The sequence below is a fragment of the Leucopleurus acutus genome, assembly GCF_964270905.1.
Source record: "Leucopleurus acutus genome assembly, chromosome: 11".
Classification (NCBI taxonomy): Eukaryota; Metazoa; Chordata; class Mammalia; order Artiodactyla; family Delphinidae; genus Leucopleurus; species Leucopleurus acutus.
Window position 1 is genome coordinate 60,775,620 of NC_139152.1, and position 18,998 is coordinate 60,794,617.

Genomic DNA, 18,998 nt, shown 5'->3' on the forward strand with positions numbered 1-18,998 from the left:
AGAAGTAAATCTGCTATTTGTGACAACACAGATGGTCTTGAGGGCATTATGTTCAGTGAATTAAGTCAAATAGAGAAAGCCAAATCCTGTGTGATCTCACATACATGTGGAATCTAAAAACACTGAACTCATGGACATGAAGTTAGAATGGTGGTTGCCAGGGACTGAAGGTGGGGGAGAATGGGGAGATGTTGGTCAAAGTTTACAAACTTTCCATTATAAGATGAGTAAGTTCCAGGATCTAAGGTTCAGCATGGTGGCTTTAGTTAACAATCCTGTATACTTGAAAGTTGCTATGAGAATAAAACTTTAATGTTCTCACCATGAGGACAACAACACAAAATGGTAATTACGTGAGGTTAAGGATGTGTTAACTAACCTCACTGTGGTAAACATTCACAATATATACATGTATCATCATCACATTGTGCACCTTGAACTTATACAATGTTATCTGTCAATTATATCTTAATAAATCTGAAAAAAGTAGAAAAGCAGTGTTTGTTACCTGAAGTCAGAAATACTTGGAGAAATCATTACCTGTGAAAGGAATAAATGAAAGGGTAAGGAATTGAAAATATTTTCATAATCAAGATAACTTTGTGATATAATGTTTCTGACCTTGAAAAATGAAAATAAAAAATAACAGATGAGTTTTAAAAAATTAAGGAATCACCAGCACATCCATATCAGACCTATACCTTAGCAGGGAAAATACAGAGAGGTGGATAAAAACCAGGGAAACTATTATTTTACAATAGATATGGCAGGAAATAAGTAGGGTTTTTATAGATTTTAGTCAGAGTAATAGAACTGTTTTTAATAAGATAATTTTGTAAATTTTGTGCAGATCCTATTGGAGAGGAGAGAAATTGGAGGTTTTAAAAGAAGCAGAAAGGAGGCTGCAAAACCCAGGCTTTAGGTGACTAAAGCTGCAATGATGACAATGGAGAGGGAAAAAATGTAAGTTGAACTTAGAAGTCGAAACTTCGAGAATATATTGTGACTAAATTTTTATTTCTCCATTAAAAATCCTAAAGTTAAGCAGTCTGTCATTTTTACTACAATATCGGTAACTATTTTAATAAGAATGACAGTAAAATGGGAAAAATGGTTAATACTTTCAAAAGTAAAATCTACCTCATAAGCAAATTGAGAAAAATAGCTTCCCAACACATTTCAGTCTCCATTAGCCTGAATATTTGGTGGCTGAAAATGGATAAAGAAATAGAATGATAACATATTAACAAGAATAAATAAGCATCGTTCAGAGACAATCCTGGAGCGTTAATGGCTGCTATATAGAAAACCAAATGAAAAATTATAGGACTGAAGAAATTTTAAAATGGAAGCTATAAAAACAATCTTGGTTACATTCTTATTATGTTTTCAGGTGACTACTCTTTGCAAAGCTTATACTTAACCTGAAAATGATTTTGCACAGTGATGCTCAGAGAGATGGAGTGGCCTAAATGTACTAGAAGTTCACTTTAAGCTTCATGAAATCAAATGCTTCTGTTTTGCACTTGCAGAAACTAACTTAAAAGTTAGTTGAGGTAGTTTTTAAGCAATATTTTATGGTTCTTTTATGGAGTAGTAGAATAAAGCATATTTTAACAGAGGTATCACTGGGAAGAAAGTTGGACGTGTTTGCTGTTCAATATGTATATGCTAAAGCAAGCAAGTTTACATTTTGTTGACTTGTAATAATTTCAAGAGCATTTCAGATCCACTAAAATGAAACTGGCAACTTGTTTAATTTGATACTATTTTTATGCAAATATTCTGAGTAATGAAAAAGAGTAGTGCAGAAAATGCAATTTGGAAAACAAACCTGTTTCTATGTGCAACATTTGTCAAACCTTTTTAGGATTGAGCAATTCAAGAATGATTAATTGTGCATGAATGACTAAGAAAAAAAAACAAATTCAAATTAAAAATTGGTTCTAGCAATGATTAAGTTGGTAGATACCAATTTTATTATTTATTTTGTCATTGCTAAGTGAGGAGGGTGATTACATGTTGATTTATATGAATAAACATTAAGTACAAACCATCCAATTTGGTCCTAGTAAATTATAAATCTTTTAAAAAATGAAACTTGAAATCAATATTTCTCTACTAAATTTTAATATTTTATGGAAGTCAAAACAAAAATTTCTGTAGAAATTAAATGCAGGGGTCTGTAGTTCTACATTTTTAATTCATATCTTTAAATAAGCAGCAAATACCACAGAATTATAGAATTGGAATACTGAACATAAACTTAAGCCAGACCTCAAGAATATTAAGACATAGCAAAAAGGTTTAGGATGTGGGACTTTGGTCCTTCATAATTGGAGTAGCCAGTAACTGGTTACATCTTAGTATGATTATATGGAAGTGAAGTGCTGCTCCTATGGATTTCAGGTAGAAGAAATGAACAGAAAGATGTCAATCTCATCAGATCTGTGTAGGAGAAGCTTAGTTGTACTTGTTTTCCTCTTTAGTTTACTTTGTCATCCCTGTTATCCAATTGCTCATGCTGCCTTATGGTCTACTCAGGCCTACCTTTCTCATAAAGCTTCCATTCTGCTCTGTTTTGCATGAAAATATCCCTGTCCATTTAATAATCTTGTCTGTAGTAACAAGATAATGAGTGGTGATGGGTTTTTGAGTTGCTATCACTGAATAATACATAGGCAGTCTAGCATATGTTCTCTGGTTGGCAAATATCGTAATCCAAATATGTGACTCCAGAAGTAGAAAATTTACATTTGATGACAGGATTTGGGGGAAGTCACTTTTGAACAGATGAGCCTTTTGGTATGTTTAATTTCATCCATTTGATAACTATTTCATCTAAATATGTGAGGAGGCTTTGGTAAGAGCTTATCAGAGGAGTCTTAGGTGACAACAGCAACTAAAGCAATGATGGTGTGACAAACACTGTAATATGTCTCCCTCAACACAATTTCTGATCTCCACTTCCTTGCCTGTCTCTTATAAAAATAGGATAATGAAATACCAGCCTCTATGCTTTAGGGAGGGCATGTCACACAGTTCTAGCCACTGAAATGTCAACAGTAGTCCCTGGGTATGACATCGTTTCTCAAATGAAAGAATGTTAGAAGAAAGCTTTGATCCACCCTTCCCTCCTACCTGGTGTGCAGACTATATAGGGATGCATCTTACAACAATGCAGTAGAAAATTACATGCTGAAGATAGTTTCTGGTTGACATCCTTGAGCACCATGTGCAAAATAAGCCCCATGTTTAAACCACTGTTTGTTGGGTGTTCTCTTACAAACACATTATTAATTGACAGAGATAAAAAGTACATTTCAACTTTGTATAGGTCATAGTTCTTAGTGTCAGACAATTGAAATTAATCTAGCTGGTTTATTCACTAAGGCAGTGGTTAGTGGAAATCACATAACAGAATTGTTAGGATGGCCTTTCAGTCTGGGCACTTCATTTCTGGGAGAGATACATGAAGGACAACATATCCAGGAAAAATGCCCAATCATACCATGAGGCTATTCCAATGGAAAAACATGCCATTGCCCCTACAGTAGGAACTGGAAACTCTACCACAGCTGCCACAGGAGACCCACATGCAACAGCTACTTCATGCTGTTTATTTCCTCATCCACATTTCATGCAGGCCCATCTGCTTAGCAGAACCTAATTCCCATGCCTGAACCCCAGTTAAAATGATGTTTGGAAAATGCAGCTTGTGGGCTCCCAGCCTCTGTTGTTCAAGAAAGCAAGCCCCAAAGGCATTGAAGTGAGTAGTGAGAGAGCTAATGTAAGTGTCTGCACCAAACTGTGCCAGCCCTGATTAGTACTGACGTCCTGGAGTGTTGTTCTGAATATTTGCCAAACGTATGCAGGCTTAGCAAGAAAGAGTGACACTATTCATTAGTGATAGATGCTGATATACCAAGAGGGGAAGTCTGGATATGCCTGTCACCCATTTTGTCCCCAAGCAGAGAGAAGAACAAAGAAGCAGCTGGGGAGTGGCAACTGGGGATTGGAGACATAAATAATTATAGGAAAGTAAGATCCAGAGGATACTAAGCTGCTATAATTGTTGAGCTTCTCAGTCTCAGGAAAATCTGGAGGGACCCAGATAATAAAGGGAGGTGACAACAGTCTAATTAACTCTCTTCCCCTAAGCTGAGGTTATTTTGGCACATGTGTAGTCAATCCTCAGTTTACAGGCAGAAAAACAACAAAGAAACATGAATTAAATTTGGGCTGTGCATCTATTTTAGGCATACCTGCTCCTGAAATTATTAAAGGGTCCTTAACTTCAAGAGCTACTGAACAGAACAAGCTAAGACATATAATATAGACACAGATTTCTAGAACCATAAACCTTATCTGACTGTTTTTATATGTGAAGAATCTGTGACCCAGGCATATACTGTGGCTTAGGCAAGGTAAGATTTTAGCAGAGTAGTGTTCATTTTGAGTATTTCTCAAGTCTATGCTTTTTCTATGTAACCCCAGTTTCATTCAAGCATCTGAAAGATGGCATTTTGCTAAATACTATGAATGATACAAAGAATATATAACATAAGAGCCCCATGATCAAGCAGTTTATGATTAAATAGAGAAATAAAGACACATATAGGTCATATTCTATACAAATTCCAAAGGAAGGGAAGTCACAGTGAAATGGAAGTATGCAATGGAACGGATCAGGGTTTTTATTCAATTAACAGAAACTGGCTCTATCTAAAAAGGAAGAAAATAACTTTATTAAAAGAATCATTGGGGGCTTCCCTGGTGGCGCAGTGGTTGAGAGTCCGCCTGCCGATACAGGGGACACGGGTTCGTGCCCCGGTCCGGGAAGATCCCACATGCCGCGGAGTGGCTGGGTCCGTGAGCCATGGCTGCTGAGCCTGTGTGTCCGGAGACTGTGCTCCACAACGGGAGAGGCCACAACAGTGAGAGGCCCGCGTACCACAAAAAAAAAAAAAAAAAAGGAATCATTGGGAAGACCAAAGAACCAATTTTTGAATTAATCACCAGGAACAATGCATAAAACCACTCTGCAGAACTGGTATGTTGAAGAACATTTCTTCAAGCATTGGACACTTCTGTTTCCATAAATGTCACCTTTCATAATTTACTACTATCCTCACTAGCTAAGAAAGGGAATTGCTTGTTTACAAGCTACTGAGTCAATGTCAGTGGTGGGGAGAGGTTAGATCAGGAGTAGCTAGCATTTTTAGTTTCTATAGAAGGAGGGTATGTATTTCCCCTCTACCAATATTTTTAAAGTAAGGGATTCTCCAGATAGAGTCAGAGGATCAAAGGCTAAGTGGTTATAAATTTAAAAAGATGTCCACCACAAAAAGCTACATAGTATAATAATTCTCACAATAAAAATGATCATACTAATAATTCACACCAGACTTCTTCTTCCATGTTAAATCTCTCAGAATAATAATGATTGTTAGCTATTCCAAAAGCCCTTACTGTATCAAGTGAGTTATCCAGGCATTTTATATTAATTTATGTAAAAATAAATATATCTGAATGACAAAGGATGTGTAAGTACATACGTGAAGAAAAGAAAGGTGAATATAATTTGGTCCCTTCTCTTAAGAAGAATGTATCCTTCTAAAATCAATCTCCAAATAATATCTATCATCTTGCCCCAAACCAACCAAGTCCCTGATCTGAGCTGAATGATGTCCAGTACACCTTCTGGGAAGTGAACGGGCAGGCATTTCCTCTCGTCTAAACCTAAAACCAAACTCTGTCAAATGAATCTGTTTTGCATTTTAAGCAGATTTTCATGATGCTATAGATAACATAAAAGGCATCTAGATATTCAAGCCATTTTCTCTTTTCAGCTAATAATGTCTGCTTATATTGACTATATTCAGCTGGCACATTAGTTCCAATCATTAGACATTTTATTATAACCTGTGCAAGTGTTACCTAATGACCCCTCATCAGAAAAGCAATTCACCTTATTGAAGGAAAATAGGGAGGATAAATCATGCATGGAAACATATGATGAAAAATGTTACCAATACCCACAAAACTTGTTATTATCTCCAGATTGGTAGTTTAACCTTTAGAGAAAGTAAATAATTGGTTCCTTTCTCCTGTGTGTCTATATCATTTTAGCAGCTTTAGAAAAAGCAGCTCTGTTTCCACTTTTCCAGTAGCTTTGCAAGCAGAGACATATGTCACCAAATAACTTCCCAGAAGCTGTGACCAAATTGGATGAAAACATATTTGAGAAATAAAGACTTGCCTGAGATTCAATAATACTTTGCCTTTATCCTTCTTGTGGAAGTTTTATTCTGAAATCAATTGACTTTAAATACAACATTTTTCTTCTGATTATATTAAGGTACTGAAGGCTGACTTCATTTATAGTGAAACTTATATAACTCGAGTGAAATATTGTTTCTTGCTTTTTCTTTTGCAAAAGTCAACATTTTCTTTTTTTCCTTTAAATGACTTATATATATATTTTTTTCTTTTATATTTTTATTAGCCACTTTACTGAGGTATAAATTGATGCACAAAAAGCTGTCTGTATTTAATGTATTCAACGTCATGATTTAGGGATAACTTATACATTCATGAAATCATCACCACTATCTTTGCAATAAACATATCCATCCCTTCCAAGTTTCTGCCTGCCCACATTATTTTTACTATTATTATTATTATTGTATTTATTTATATGTTATTATATTTTGTGATAAGACTATTAACATAGATCTACTCTTTTAGCAAATATTTAGATTTATAATATAGTATTGTTAATTGTAGGCACTGTGCTGTACGGTAGATCTCTAGGATTTATTTATTGTACACAACTGGAACGTTTTACATCTGTTGAACTACAACTCCCCATTTCCCCTCCTGCCAGCCCTTGGCAATCACTATTCTGAGTCTGACTGTTTTAGATACCTCATATAAGTGGAATCATGCAGGAAGAATCATGGCTTCTTTTACTTAGTGTAATGTCCTTTGGGTTTCTTCCTGTTGTCATACAGCTTCTTTTTTAAGACTGAGTGATACTCCATTACATGTATATAACACATTTTCTTTATCCACTTATCTACTGATGGGCATTTAGTTTGCTTCCATGTGGCTGTTGGGACTAACCTGCAATGAACATGGGAGTGTAGATATCTCTTTGAGATCCTGATTTCAATTCCATTGTACATACCCAAAAGTGGGATTCCTGGATCATATGGTAGTTCTATTTTCAATATTTTGAGGAACTTCTGTACTGCTTTCCATAGTGGCTGTACCATTTTACATTCCCACCAACAGTGCATAAGTGTTCTCTTTTCTCCACATCCTCACCAACATTTGTTATTGTATGTGTGTGTGTGTGTTTATGATAGCCATCCTAACCTGTGTGAGGTGATATTTCATTGTGGTTTTGATTTGCAGTTCTCTGATGATTGGTGATGTTGAGCATTATTTCATGTACCTGTTGACCATTTGTATGTCTTCTTTGGAGAAATGTCTATTCAGTTCCTTGCCCATTTTTAAATCAGAGTATTTATTTTTCGTTACTAAGTTCTAAGAGTTTCTTATATATTTTGGATATTAGCCCTTTATCAGGTGTACAGTTTACAACTATTTTCTTCCATTCTGTAGGTCACCTTTTTGCTTTGTTTTCTTTGCTGTGCAGAAGCTTTTTTTGTTTGATGTAATCCCTTTTGTCTATATTTGCTTTTGTTACCTCAGCTTTTGGTGTCATATCTAAGAAATCATTGCCAAGACCAACGTCAAGAAGCTTTTTCCCAGTTTTCTTCTTGAATTTCATTGTTTCATGATTTACATTTAAATATTTAATATATTTTGAGGCAATTTTGTGTATGTTGTAAGATAAGGGTCCAATTTTATTCTTTTGCATGTGTATATCCAGTTTTCCCAGCACCTTTCATTGAAGGAACTATCTTTTCCCTGTTGTGTATTCTTAGCACCCTTGTCAAAGATTAGTTGGCCATATATACATGGGTTTATCTCTGGTCTTTCTATCCTGTTCCATTGGCTTATATGTCTACTTTTATGCTAGTACCATACTGTTTTGATTAGTGTGGCTTTGTAACATATTTTGAAACGTGGAAGTTTTATTCAGCTTTATTCTTCTTGTTCAAAACTGATTTGGCTATTCAGGGTCTTCTGTAGTTTCTTATGAATTTTAAGATTGTTTTCTTCTATTTCTGTAAAAAAATGGCATTTTGATAGAGATTACATTGAACCTGTAAACCATTTTGTATCTTTTCTTAATATTAACTTTATCCATTCATTCCAGGAATCTTAAAATGAAGTCAGTTATATTTCAAACTGTATATTTCAAACTGTATATGGATATATTTCAAACTGTAATCTTTACAAATGATATTGCAGCGATATCTTACTTTTGTACAAAATCCAGCATGTATTTTACACTCATATCACATCGGACAAGCCACATTCTAATGCTCAGCAGACATGTTTGGTTGTGGCTACTGTACTGGACCTCAGAGGTCTATTATTCAGTAGAGTGGTGGCCAATCCCTCTTCTCCAAATGTTTCTTTTTATTTATGTTTTCTTGCAATCCCTGTATGTAGAATTAGCTGGAAGTGTTTAATTTAAAAAAATTGCTGTACCATGTCATGATATAGAACATTCCCATAGTCCAGAAAATTCCCTCATGCCCCCTCCTAGTCAATCCCTGACCCACACCTCCAAAAGCAACCACTATTTTGATTTTTTCTACCACAGATCAGTTTTTTCTAGAGTTTCAGAATTCCATAAAAATGGAATCATCCAGTAGGAAATCGTTTGGGTAAGGCTTCTTTCACTCTGCATGATGATTTTGCTCTTCATCCACATTCTTGCATGTATCAGCGAGTCATTCTTTTTGTTGCTGGGAAATGTTCCACTGTGTGAATGTGTCACAATTTGTTTATCCACTGATGGTCACCTGGGCTCTTTCCAGGATTTGGAAATTGTGGATGGATCTGCTATGAATATTCTTGTTCAAGTCCTTTTCTGAATTTGGACATCTTTTTGCTACTTCAATAGATATGTCATGTTACCTTTAAATTGTCATAATTTTCATTTCTTTAATTGCCAGTAATAGTGTGTGCATTTTTACCCTCTGATGATAATAATAATCCCATTTCTTGAATGCTCACAATAGTGACAGGCCCTCTAATTTATCCTTGTAAGAATCCTGCAAAGCAGGTATAATTATATGCATTTTACATGTGAAGGGACAGATGTGGGCTCATTAGGTAACTGAGATGTGTGGACTCTGACTCATTACAGGTCCGAGGCTCTCTCCAGGCCAGACCACGGCTCCTGGCGGCCCTGAGTACCAGCTGGCCACGTCTTTGCTCGCTTCTGGGAGGAGCATCTAGACCTGTTCATTACACAGTTCTACCAATTTTAATAATTTTGTTAATAAGCTCTTCACAGGGACTTCCCTGGTGGCACAGTGGTTAAGAATCCTCCTGCCAATGCAGGGGACACGGGTTCGAGCCCTGGTCCGGGAAGATCCCACATGCCATGGAGCAGCTAAGCCCATGCACCACCACTACTGAGCCGGCGTTCTGGAGTCTGTGAGCCACAACTATTGAGCCTGTGTGCCACAACTACTGAAGCCTGTGCGCCTAGAGCCCATGCTCCGCAACAAGAGAAGCCACCACAATGAGAAGCCCATGCACCACAATGGAGTGGCCCCTGCTCGCCGCAACTAGAGAACGCCTGCGTGCAGCAACGAAGACCCAACACAGCCAAAAATAAATAAATAAATAAAAATAAGCTCTTCACAGTAATATTGGTGACATAATTCTCCCATTCTGTTGTTTTCCTTTTAATATATATTTTGTAGAATTTTACTGTACAAAGATTTATTTATTCAGACACATCTATCTTGTCTGATGACAGACTCAATTTTTCAATTTATCTTTGCTCCACTGCTGGAATAAATGAGATAGTAAGGTTTTAACCTCGATTAGTTTATATCTTGAGGTAAACTTTTAAACCCAACAATGAAGCTATTCTAATACCCCCATATTACCAGAGAGTCATGATTTGCCAAAAATGTCCCTAATAAATTGGGAAGAGAGATGCAGCAGAGTGTGTGTGTGCACAATGATAAGAGAAAAAAAAAAGTTGTCTTCTGTTTATGTGCTCCACGTTTAGCATATTCAATCATTTATAGGTGTGTTTCTCTGTCATTTAATTATAAATTTTTTAAGAGCTGGGAGAATTTAGTATGTAACACTACCTAACACATGGTTTAGCATCTCATATGTTATCTAAGTGATTTCAACTCTCTGAACAAGTAAATGAATGCATTTTAGAATGTAGAATCTTTTTTTCTCTGTCCTTAGTACTCTTTACCCTCAAGCCTTTAAGCCTATAGACCTTTATCTTCATCTAAGAGTCACACATAAATGAGAATCAATATCTAATATTCCTAGAGTTTTTCCAGATATGATTGTTTGGAATTAAAACCCTGTATATTTATTTTGTGTAATATGCCAAACTGTGTAAAATGCTTTGAGACCTCCGCTACTTGGTTACCATTGAATGTTTTCTTAAAGTTTCCCCAGCAATTACTGAGCTCCTTAAAACACTGAGCACAACTGACCTTAAGAACAAATCTTTGTTCTCCACTTTCCATGCTGCTTCCTCCTCTGCCCATGACACTCTTGAGATCACCTCTCTTTATCCAACTGTCTTCATCTCTTATTCTCACTTCCAGCTTAGGTGGAAAGATATGTCTCCCTAAAATATAATCTCTCTAAACTGAGACTACATGTAAGTTATAAAGAATATGTACTTTAAGTAATAAGATCAAAAAAAAAAAACCCTAGAATCCATAAAATGAAATGTGTGGAAACTCTACTGAAGGACTTAAGTTTCTATGTAAACTAATGCAGTTTCTGCTTTTAAGAAGAAAAATTTTTAGAATAATAAAATTTTTCACTAATATTTTTATTTCATGATTATTTTATATTTTTACCCTCATCTCAACTTGTATGGAATTAACTATATAAATCTACATTGGCCTATTTATTAGCTTTGTTAGCCTACCTTTTGCACATATACAAATCTTTAATTCCCTTGATTTTTTTATTTATTTATTTTGGTACTCAAGGAATGTCAGCAACCAAATGACCACTAGATGGCAGCATAACTCAGTTCTTATACATTTCAACTGGAGTTTTGGGGTTTTTTTTTTTCTAATATTTGTTTCAAAACCTTTCATGACAAGACAATATCTTGAAGTAATATATTAGTTCATCTGAAATAGTTGTTGCACATTATTTTTAGATTAGGGCCAATGTATTTTTTTATGCTTCAAGTAAGAAAGCAACAATCTTTCATTACTGAAAATAGGTTATGTAATGCTAAGATCTAACAAGGATATAGATTAAAGTGCATGCGTTTTGGAATCGGACATGTCTGAATTAAAACGTGGCCTTCTCTTTACCAGACACTAAACTTAAAAAATGTGTTGTCATTGTTATTCTCTGTATCTCAGTTCTTAAATAATCTCTTTGCAATTGGCAACTTTGAAGCAGTCTTTTTGTGTGTTACACGGTAATTTTTATGCAGAAGATGACTTCTTTATTAATTTTTCCTGCAATGATTAAACTTCCATAGTATTAACCTTCTTATAACATAAATACTAGAATTTAAATAATATTGCTTTATTAATTTATAAATGCATTGTGCAGGTTATTCTTCCATTGTCTTTATACATATACTGTCTTTACTCTGTATCTCTCTTAATTCTCAGTGTTATATAACAACCACAATAGATGCTTGATATAAGTGCCTGTTAACGATTTGAAAGAGATCATTCAATATGAAGGTGATTGATTTACTTTAAGAACACTAGATATTTACTGCTGAAAAGGAATATCAAGATAAACTGGATGAAGAATTGGAGACTCCAGGTTTTAATAGACTTTTATAAGGTCATACAATTTGTTGAGGCAGATCCAAGATTACAAACAACTTATCTTTCCAATATACCACATACGGACTCCTGTTTTGTTCATGATCATCTACCATGACCCAACATAGAAAGTTTAGACATAATTATCCCCCCCTTCTTCCTCATCCACCAAACATAATCACAGATTCATGCCAAATCTATCTCCAAAAGCCTCTTGAAACTATCTTATTATATTCAGCTACATTTCCAATCTTTAGTTAAAGCCTTTATTAACTCACTGGTATAATTATAATGGTATCCGAAATGATCTCCTGTTCCTAGCCAGGAACCACTACAATTCTACTTCTCTCTTTGAAATATTCCAGCTTTCTTTGATTTAAATATAAGTGTAAATCAGACCTCTCAAGAGCATTTTCAGTTCTCTTAATTTGTAAGAAGTGTCCCACGTACTTACAACAGCAGGGAATAAATTGATGTGTGTTAATCCCCATGTTTGAATGTCCTAGAGACTAAGCATATGCAGCAATTCCTCTCTTTAGAGATGCTTTATGAAATTAAAAATTTAAAAAGGAATAAAAAGAAGAAAAGAAAATTGAGATTTTTTTTTTAATCTCTTTACTGTACAGCTGAAGCTTTAGGGGGAAGTTAGAGAATTCTTCTCCCACTAACTTAATACTTCTTTCTGCATCTACTCAGAGATTATATGATAAGCGAGACAAAAGTGGAGAGCTGCATTTCATCCTGAGGATAAACAGGCCAAAAGTAAAAGAAACAAACAAACATAGGAAAGTAAAACAAGAAATAAAAGCCTGGGAGCCATGTCTACTGGGGTTGTTTTTTTTCAAATACTTCTTGCGTATAGCTCTGTTTTAGTTAGGTACATAGCTCTGTATAGTTAGTGACCATCTCTTCTGAAGTCAGCATAACCTTTCTACATGAAAGCTTAGGACAACTGAGTCATAACACATGTCGAAGCAAAAATCATACCAAAGATATGCAGGCAAGCGAAGCTTTATTCCAGATTATTGCTATAAGGGAGAGAGTCCTGAGCTCAACTCCAATGCACCAAAGGGCTGGTGAATATTAAGAACTGAGAGGAGTGGGGGCAGTGGAATCACAGGCCACCTGTATTTGCTAAACTGGCCTTGTTCTAAGGAAAAGTAACTTTGTCATGTTTTCATGACAGGAGGTACTTTTCCAACTATGAGCAAGGTGCCTCTCAGGAAGTAGGGAGCTATCTTTCTTGATAATTACATTTCAAAGAGATGGCTCCCAGGTCCTTAAGAAAGACATTCTTGGGTTGTAAAATGGGCAAGAGGCCTTTAAAAACAATTGTTTCTCCAAGGGGCAGAGAAGAGATTTAAAATTACAAGCTTTCTAAAGTAAATGCTGTAAGAAAAGGGACGTCAGGAACCAAGAGTCAGGAAGAAGCGTGTTTAAAGGTTAGCCAACCTGAGAAGGACATTAAGGCATACTTGGTCACACGTGATTATCAACATGCTGTCCAGCTGCAAGTCTTACACAGAAATGAAACAAGCCTACTGTGAAAAAAAGAAGAAAAAACTACTGGAACAGAAATCCATCTGAACAACCTGAATAACAGAACATGCCGAGCTTAGCTGAATCTCTGCCTCGCTGGGAATATGAAGGACAAATATAGAGCCAAAAATAAACAACAGGCCTAGGAAGAATTACTACAAGGCAAAGGAAGGAAACAGCACCTTGGAGACATAGAGGAAATGAAAGCCCTGAAAATTATTTACTATTAAGAAACTAAAGAAAATTTACAAAAAAAAAAAAAAGTTCATCATCATGATGTAAGAAGACACAGCCTGTACAAAAGAGGAATCAAAATTCATAGTAATAGACAAATATGAATTTGAAATCTGAAAATCAATGAATGACAAGGATAGTAAAGGTATTAAATGATACAAAATAATCTAAAATAAATCTAAATTTGTTAGTATATAAAGGTATTAAAATTTCCTAATATAATCATATAATAAATTTCATCAGTAGAATGAATAAGATTTAAAATAATGAACGATAAAACTTATTAAATTCTCTTTAAATGCCAAAGTCTTTTTTTTAATCCCCAAATACAAGGTAGAAATATTGGAACATATATATATTGCAGTGTGTGTGTATATATATATATATATATATTCCAATATTTCTACCTTTTATTTTTACCTTTTACTTTATGAAAAAATATATATGAAAAAATAAGCTTAGATCAACATTCCCCCTGCCCAACCTCAGTACTTTTGTATTCTTCAATTCCTTTGAGCGTCTTTCTTTTTCTAAAAATCTCATTTATTAATATTAGAGAATTTCCTCATGGTCTGAAAATACTTGGCTGTTCCCTCATATTTAAGAGTAAGCCACTATAGCAAACTCTTGTAGGGTCATCTAGTTATCTTTTTATTTCCTGAAAGGGTTTGTTAGTAAGGTGTGTTCTTATACTGTTCAGTTTTTCTATAAAAGAATCTTCAGGTCTGCCAGTCAGGAGTTGGGATGAAGGACAAGGGGAATGAGGGGACAATGAACTCCTAGTTATCTCTGTTCTCAGAGTCAGACTCTCTTGGTGCAGTATACACATTTTTGTTAAATCCTCCTGCTTTCAGCAAGATTCTCTCCCTGTGTCCATAATCTCTCCTGAAGTTCAACTTTTCCAGAGAATAAACATTCATTCTTCAATGAGGATGGATGGGTGAAGGGGGAGACTTTGCTTACTACAAAGATTTTGTGAACTTGCTGAGAGCTCAGAACTGATGTGTTGGGGTATGGACTTTAGTTTAAAAACAAGTATGTAAGAAATATCCCATTTTCATAATTTATGAATATTAGGTTATGATTTTTAAAATTTATGACCTATGACTTTAACTTCATTTTGAGCATACACATATATAATTATACACTTTATAAAACATATCATAATAGACTACTGTATCTACCACCCAGGTTAAGATATATCTCTTCTTGGATTCCTCCTCCTGCCCTGAAGGGACCAGCATCCTGAATATTTTTCCTTTTTTTTCCTCTTGCCATTCCTCTATTTTTTTTATATACTTTATATTATTATTATTATTGTTCTTTTGGCGACTAATTTAAAATTTATACAAATGGTATATTGCATGAATTCTCTAAATTTTTGCTCAATATTATACTTGTGAGAGTCACAAATATTGATAAATGCAGCTGTGGTTCATTTACTTTTATTATAAAATATTCCATTGTATGAATATTATGAACGCACTGGACATGTTTTGTCTCTCCCTCTGTTTTTATGCATCTAGTTTGTATCTAGATGTTTCCCACATGTAGTATTCTTTTTTTTTTTTTTTTTTTTTTGGCGGTACGCGGGCCTCTCACTGTTGTGGCCTCTCCCGCTGCGGAGCACAGGCTCCAGACGCACAGGCCCAGCGGCCATGGCTCATGGGCCCAGCCACTCTGCGGTATGTGGGATCTTCCCGGACCGGGGCACGAACCCCTGTCCCCTGCATCGGCAGGCAGACTCTCAACCACTGCGCCACCAGGGAAGCCCCACTTGTAGTATTCTTATGCAAGCATCCTGATGCTTGTGTGCAACAGTATTTTCTAGGTAACTATCCTGGTAAGGAAGTCTGTAAAGGACAGGAAAAGAAATGCTGAGTCACAGGGTAAGAACTCTCAGCTTTACTACATGTTGAAAACTGTCCAATTTATAGTACAAATTAGTCCTCCAGCAGTGTAGAAGTGTTTTCACTGGATCCTATCCTTACCAACACTTAATACAGACATACTTCAAAGATACCTCCAGTTAGGTTCCAGACCACAGCAATAAAGTGAATATTGCACTAAAGCGAGACACATGAATTTTTTGCTTTCTATCTTAATTAAGGAATACCTTACTGCTAAAAACGCTAACCATCATCTGAGCCTTGAACAAGTCATAGTAGCAACATCAAAGATCACTGATCACGGATCACCATAACAAATATAATATTAATGAAAATGTTTAAAATATTGTAATAATTAACAAAATGTGACACAGACACAAAGTGAGCAAATGCTGTTGGAAAAATGGTGCCAATAGACTTGCTTGATGCAGGGTTGTCATAAACCTTCAGTTTGGAAAAAAAAAAAAAAGCAGTATCTGAATCATGATAAAGCCAAGTGCAATAAAACAAGGTATGCTTATATATTTAAAGCTTTTAATTCTTCTCAATCTAGTGGTTATTGTCAAAGATGAAGGAAGTTGAACACTAGTTAGAGTGATAAGGACAGATTTTAATCAGCACGACACTACTGCAGTAGGGAACAGTCGGTCCAGTGTGAACTGACCTCAACTTCGACCTTTATAGAGAAGACTGGTTATTATAAAGGGAGGATGAAGAAATGGGGAAGGGGATGAGTGGAGTCTCAGAAAAGTCAGGCAAGTGAAAAATTACAAAATGCAGGAAGGGCATGTTGGTCCCTGTGAAACCCATGTGCTAACTGGCATTTATCTAAATTAGATTCCTACCCTCCATAGAGACTGGGAGATGGGGCCTTATCTTCTGGTGTGGGCTGAAACAAACAATAAATTCCTTTGACAGCCTTGAGTTTCCTTAGGCAAGCACTTAAGGAGGGCTAGGGTCATCCTAGGAATGTTGCCTTGAGCTGTTAGAAATTTTGTTAGAATAATGAATTAGAAACCATGCTTCTTTTGGAGTGAGAAATTGCAATTCCAGATTTGGCTTATCTGCTGTGTGACCTTGGGCAATTCTTATGAACTCTCTGAACTTCAGGTTTTTAGCTACAAAATGGGAATATCATATGCCCTTCAAAACTCAAAGAGTTGCTACAAAAATCAAATGAGATAAAGTGAACAAAAGTAAATTATCCACACAGAAATATTTTCCAGCTTTAATAGATTATTTTCTGTATGACTACAAATAGACAATTATGAAAATAAAGAGTTGAAGAAATGGAACAAGAATATAAAGTGCTAATATTTAAAAAAAAAAAAACCTTGTTTACTTGGTGATATAATTGTGGTGGAATTAATTTTGTAATAATTTTTCTACGCTCTCATTTTCAGTCCACAGTTTACATATTTCAATTATATATAATTCATATTTCTGTCAGATTCCCAGCTGGGTGAGATTCTAGGCCCAGTGTAAATATGAATGACATTCTTTGGCATTTGCAACTGGAGGCTTCAACATAGTTTCATTATCATTTGGCTTAATGTTTTCCTCCCAGCAGTTTGTGGGCCTCAAATTTGCAGAATGTAAGATCTCATTTACATTTAAGTTTTCCCACAACAGTTGAGACACCAGCCAACTTTAACTCTCAGTCCACCTGGGAGACCTTAAAGTCAACATTATGTGTACACCCATCTCTAATTGGGAAAGCAAACTTCAGAAGCAGGCTACCACTATGCAGAGCTTTTGTATCACAAGAAGACTTTTATTTTACCTGTTGGTTATTTTGTTTTGTTTTGTTTCATTTTTGTTTTAAATATTGGCCAATGAAGCTAGGAATCCGAGTATGCCTACCTCTGTCACTTACCAATTGGCAGCAAGAGAGAGAATATTATGCAATCTCTTGTTCCACCCATAATAATTAAATCTATCATTTACTAAGTGCAATCTTTGTGGACCAAAAGCTTACATATTTGCTTAATTTATTTTATTTCTAAAATTAGTCCTCTGAATTAGATACTATTATGAGGTTTGATAAAGTTCACATAGGCAGTAAGTGGGAGAGACAAGTTTTACATGCAGATCTATATGAATCCCAAATGCATTTTTCTTCCATATTCCTCTTTAGCACCTCTTTAATTTGGCAGTCATAGAAATTTTTTTTTGGAAAAAGTAATTGCAGTGACTGCTTGGCACTCTCTTCTTGAAGTCCTCCAAATTTCCCAGCTGGGACCACTTAATTCCCACCTGCAAACTCTGTCCCTTCTCAGCAGCTGGGAACCTCTATTTAAAAAGCTCTAGGCCAACAGTTGATTGTTCAGCATTTCATATTATCAATTCTGTTGGGTTTCTGTACCTCAATAAACTTAATTACTGAATTGATTAGGTTCCTTTTCATCTATCCCATCAATTGGTACGTAGGTCCTAATACTGTTCTCTCTTCTTACCAATACTTCTGAAGCCTGGAGTCCCTTTCTTCTTTTCTTTCTTTCTTTTTTTTTTTAACTTTCACCACCATTGGATGTCTGGTAATTTCTTCCAAATTTATATGATACTTACGACTTAGTCTGGATCCCTTAGAAATTGCCTGTTCCCTGACTCCCTATACCTACGTTTTGCCACCTGTCTGGAAACCTTTTCTGCATCCCATCCTAGACTTTCCAACACCACCAATCTGCATATCTGGATCACTGTCATCATATTCTCTGAAACCCATGCTTAACTGAAAACTGGATAGTCACCATTGTCTTCACCAACTTAGCCTGCAAATCTTTGCTTCCATCCCAGGGTCTGCCAATTTATCTTTGGCCCACCTTATCAGAGACCACATATCCATTCTGACAACTGACATCTCTATTCAATCCTTCTGTTTCTCTTTTTAGTGACAATTTCCACCTTAAGGTCAACATCCAGCTGCCCAATCATTTAATTGTCTGTTAAATGATTGAACTTTTTCTCTACCTTCTAGTTACTTATTAAATGCAGTCCTTGGGTAATATTTAGAAAGCTCAGATAGTGAATTCACATTAAATTATAAATGAAGATTAAACACATAGACACACATATGTATGTATATATATAATCCTTTGCAGAGGTTTTTGACTTTGTATTTTGACATAATTTGAAACTTACAGAAAAATTGCAAGAATCATACAAAGAATGCCCATATGCCTTCTACTCAAATCTGTCAATTCTTAATATTTGACATATTTGCTTTGTTCTTCTCTCTACTTATGCATATACAAAAAAAAAAAAAAGCATTTGAGAGTAGGTTGTGGTCATCTTGCCCCGTGGTCCCACTATACTTCAACGTGCATTTGCTAATAACAAAGATAATCTCTTGCACACAGTAATCAATTCAGAAATTTTAACATTGATATAATAT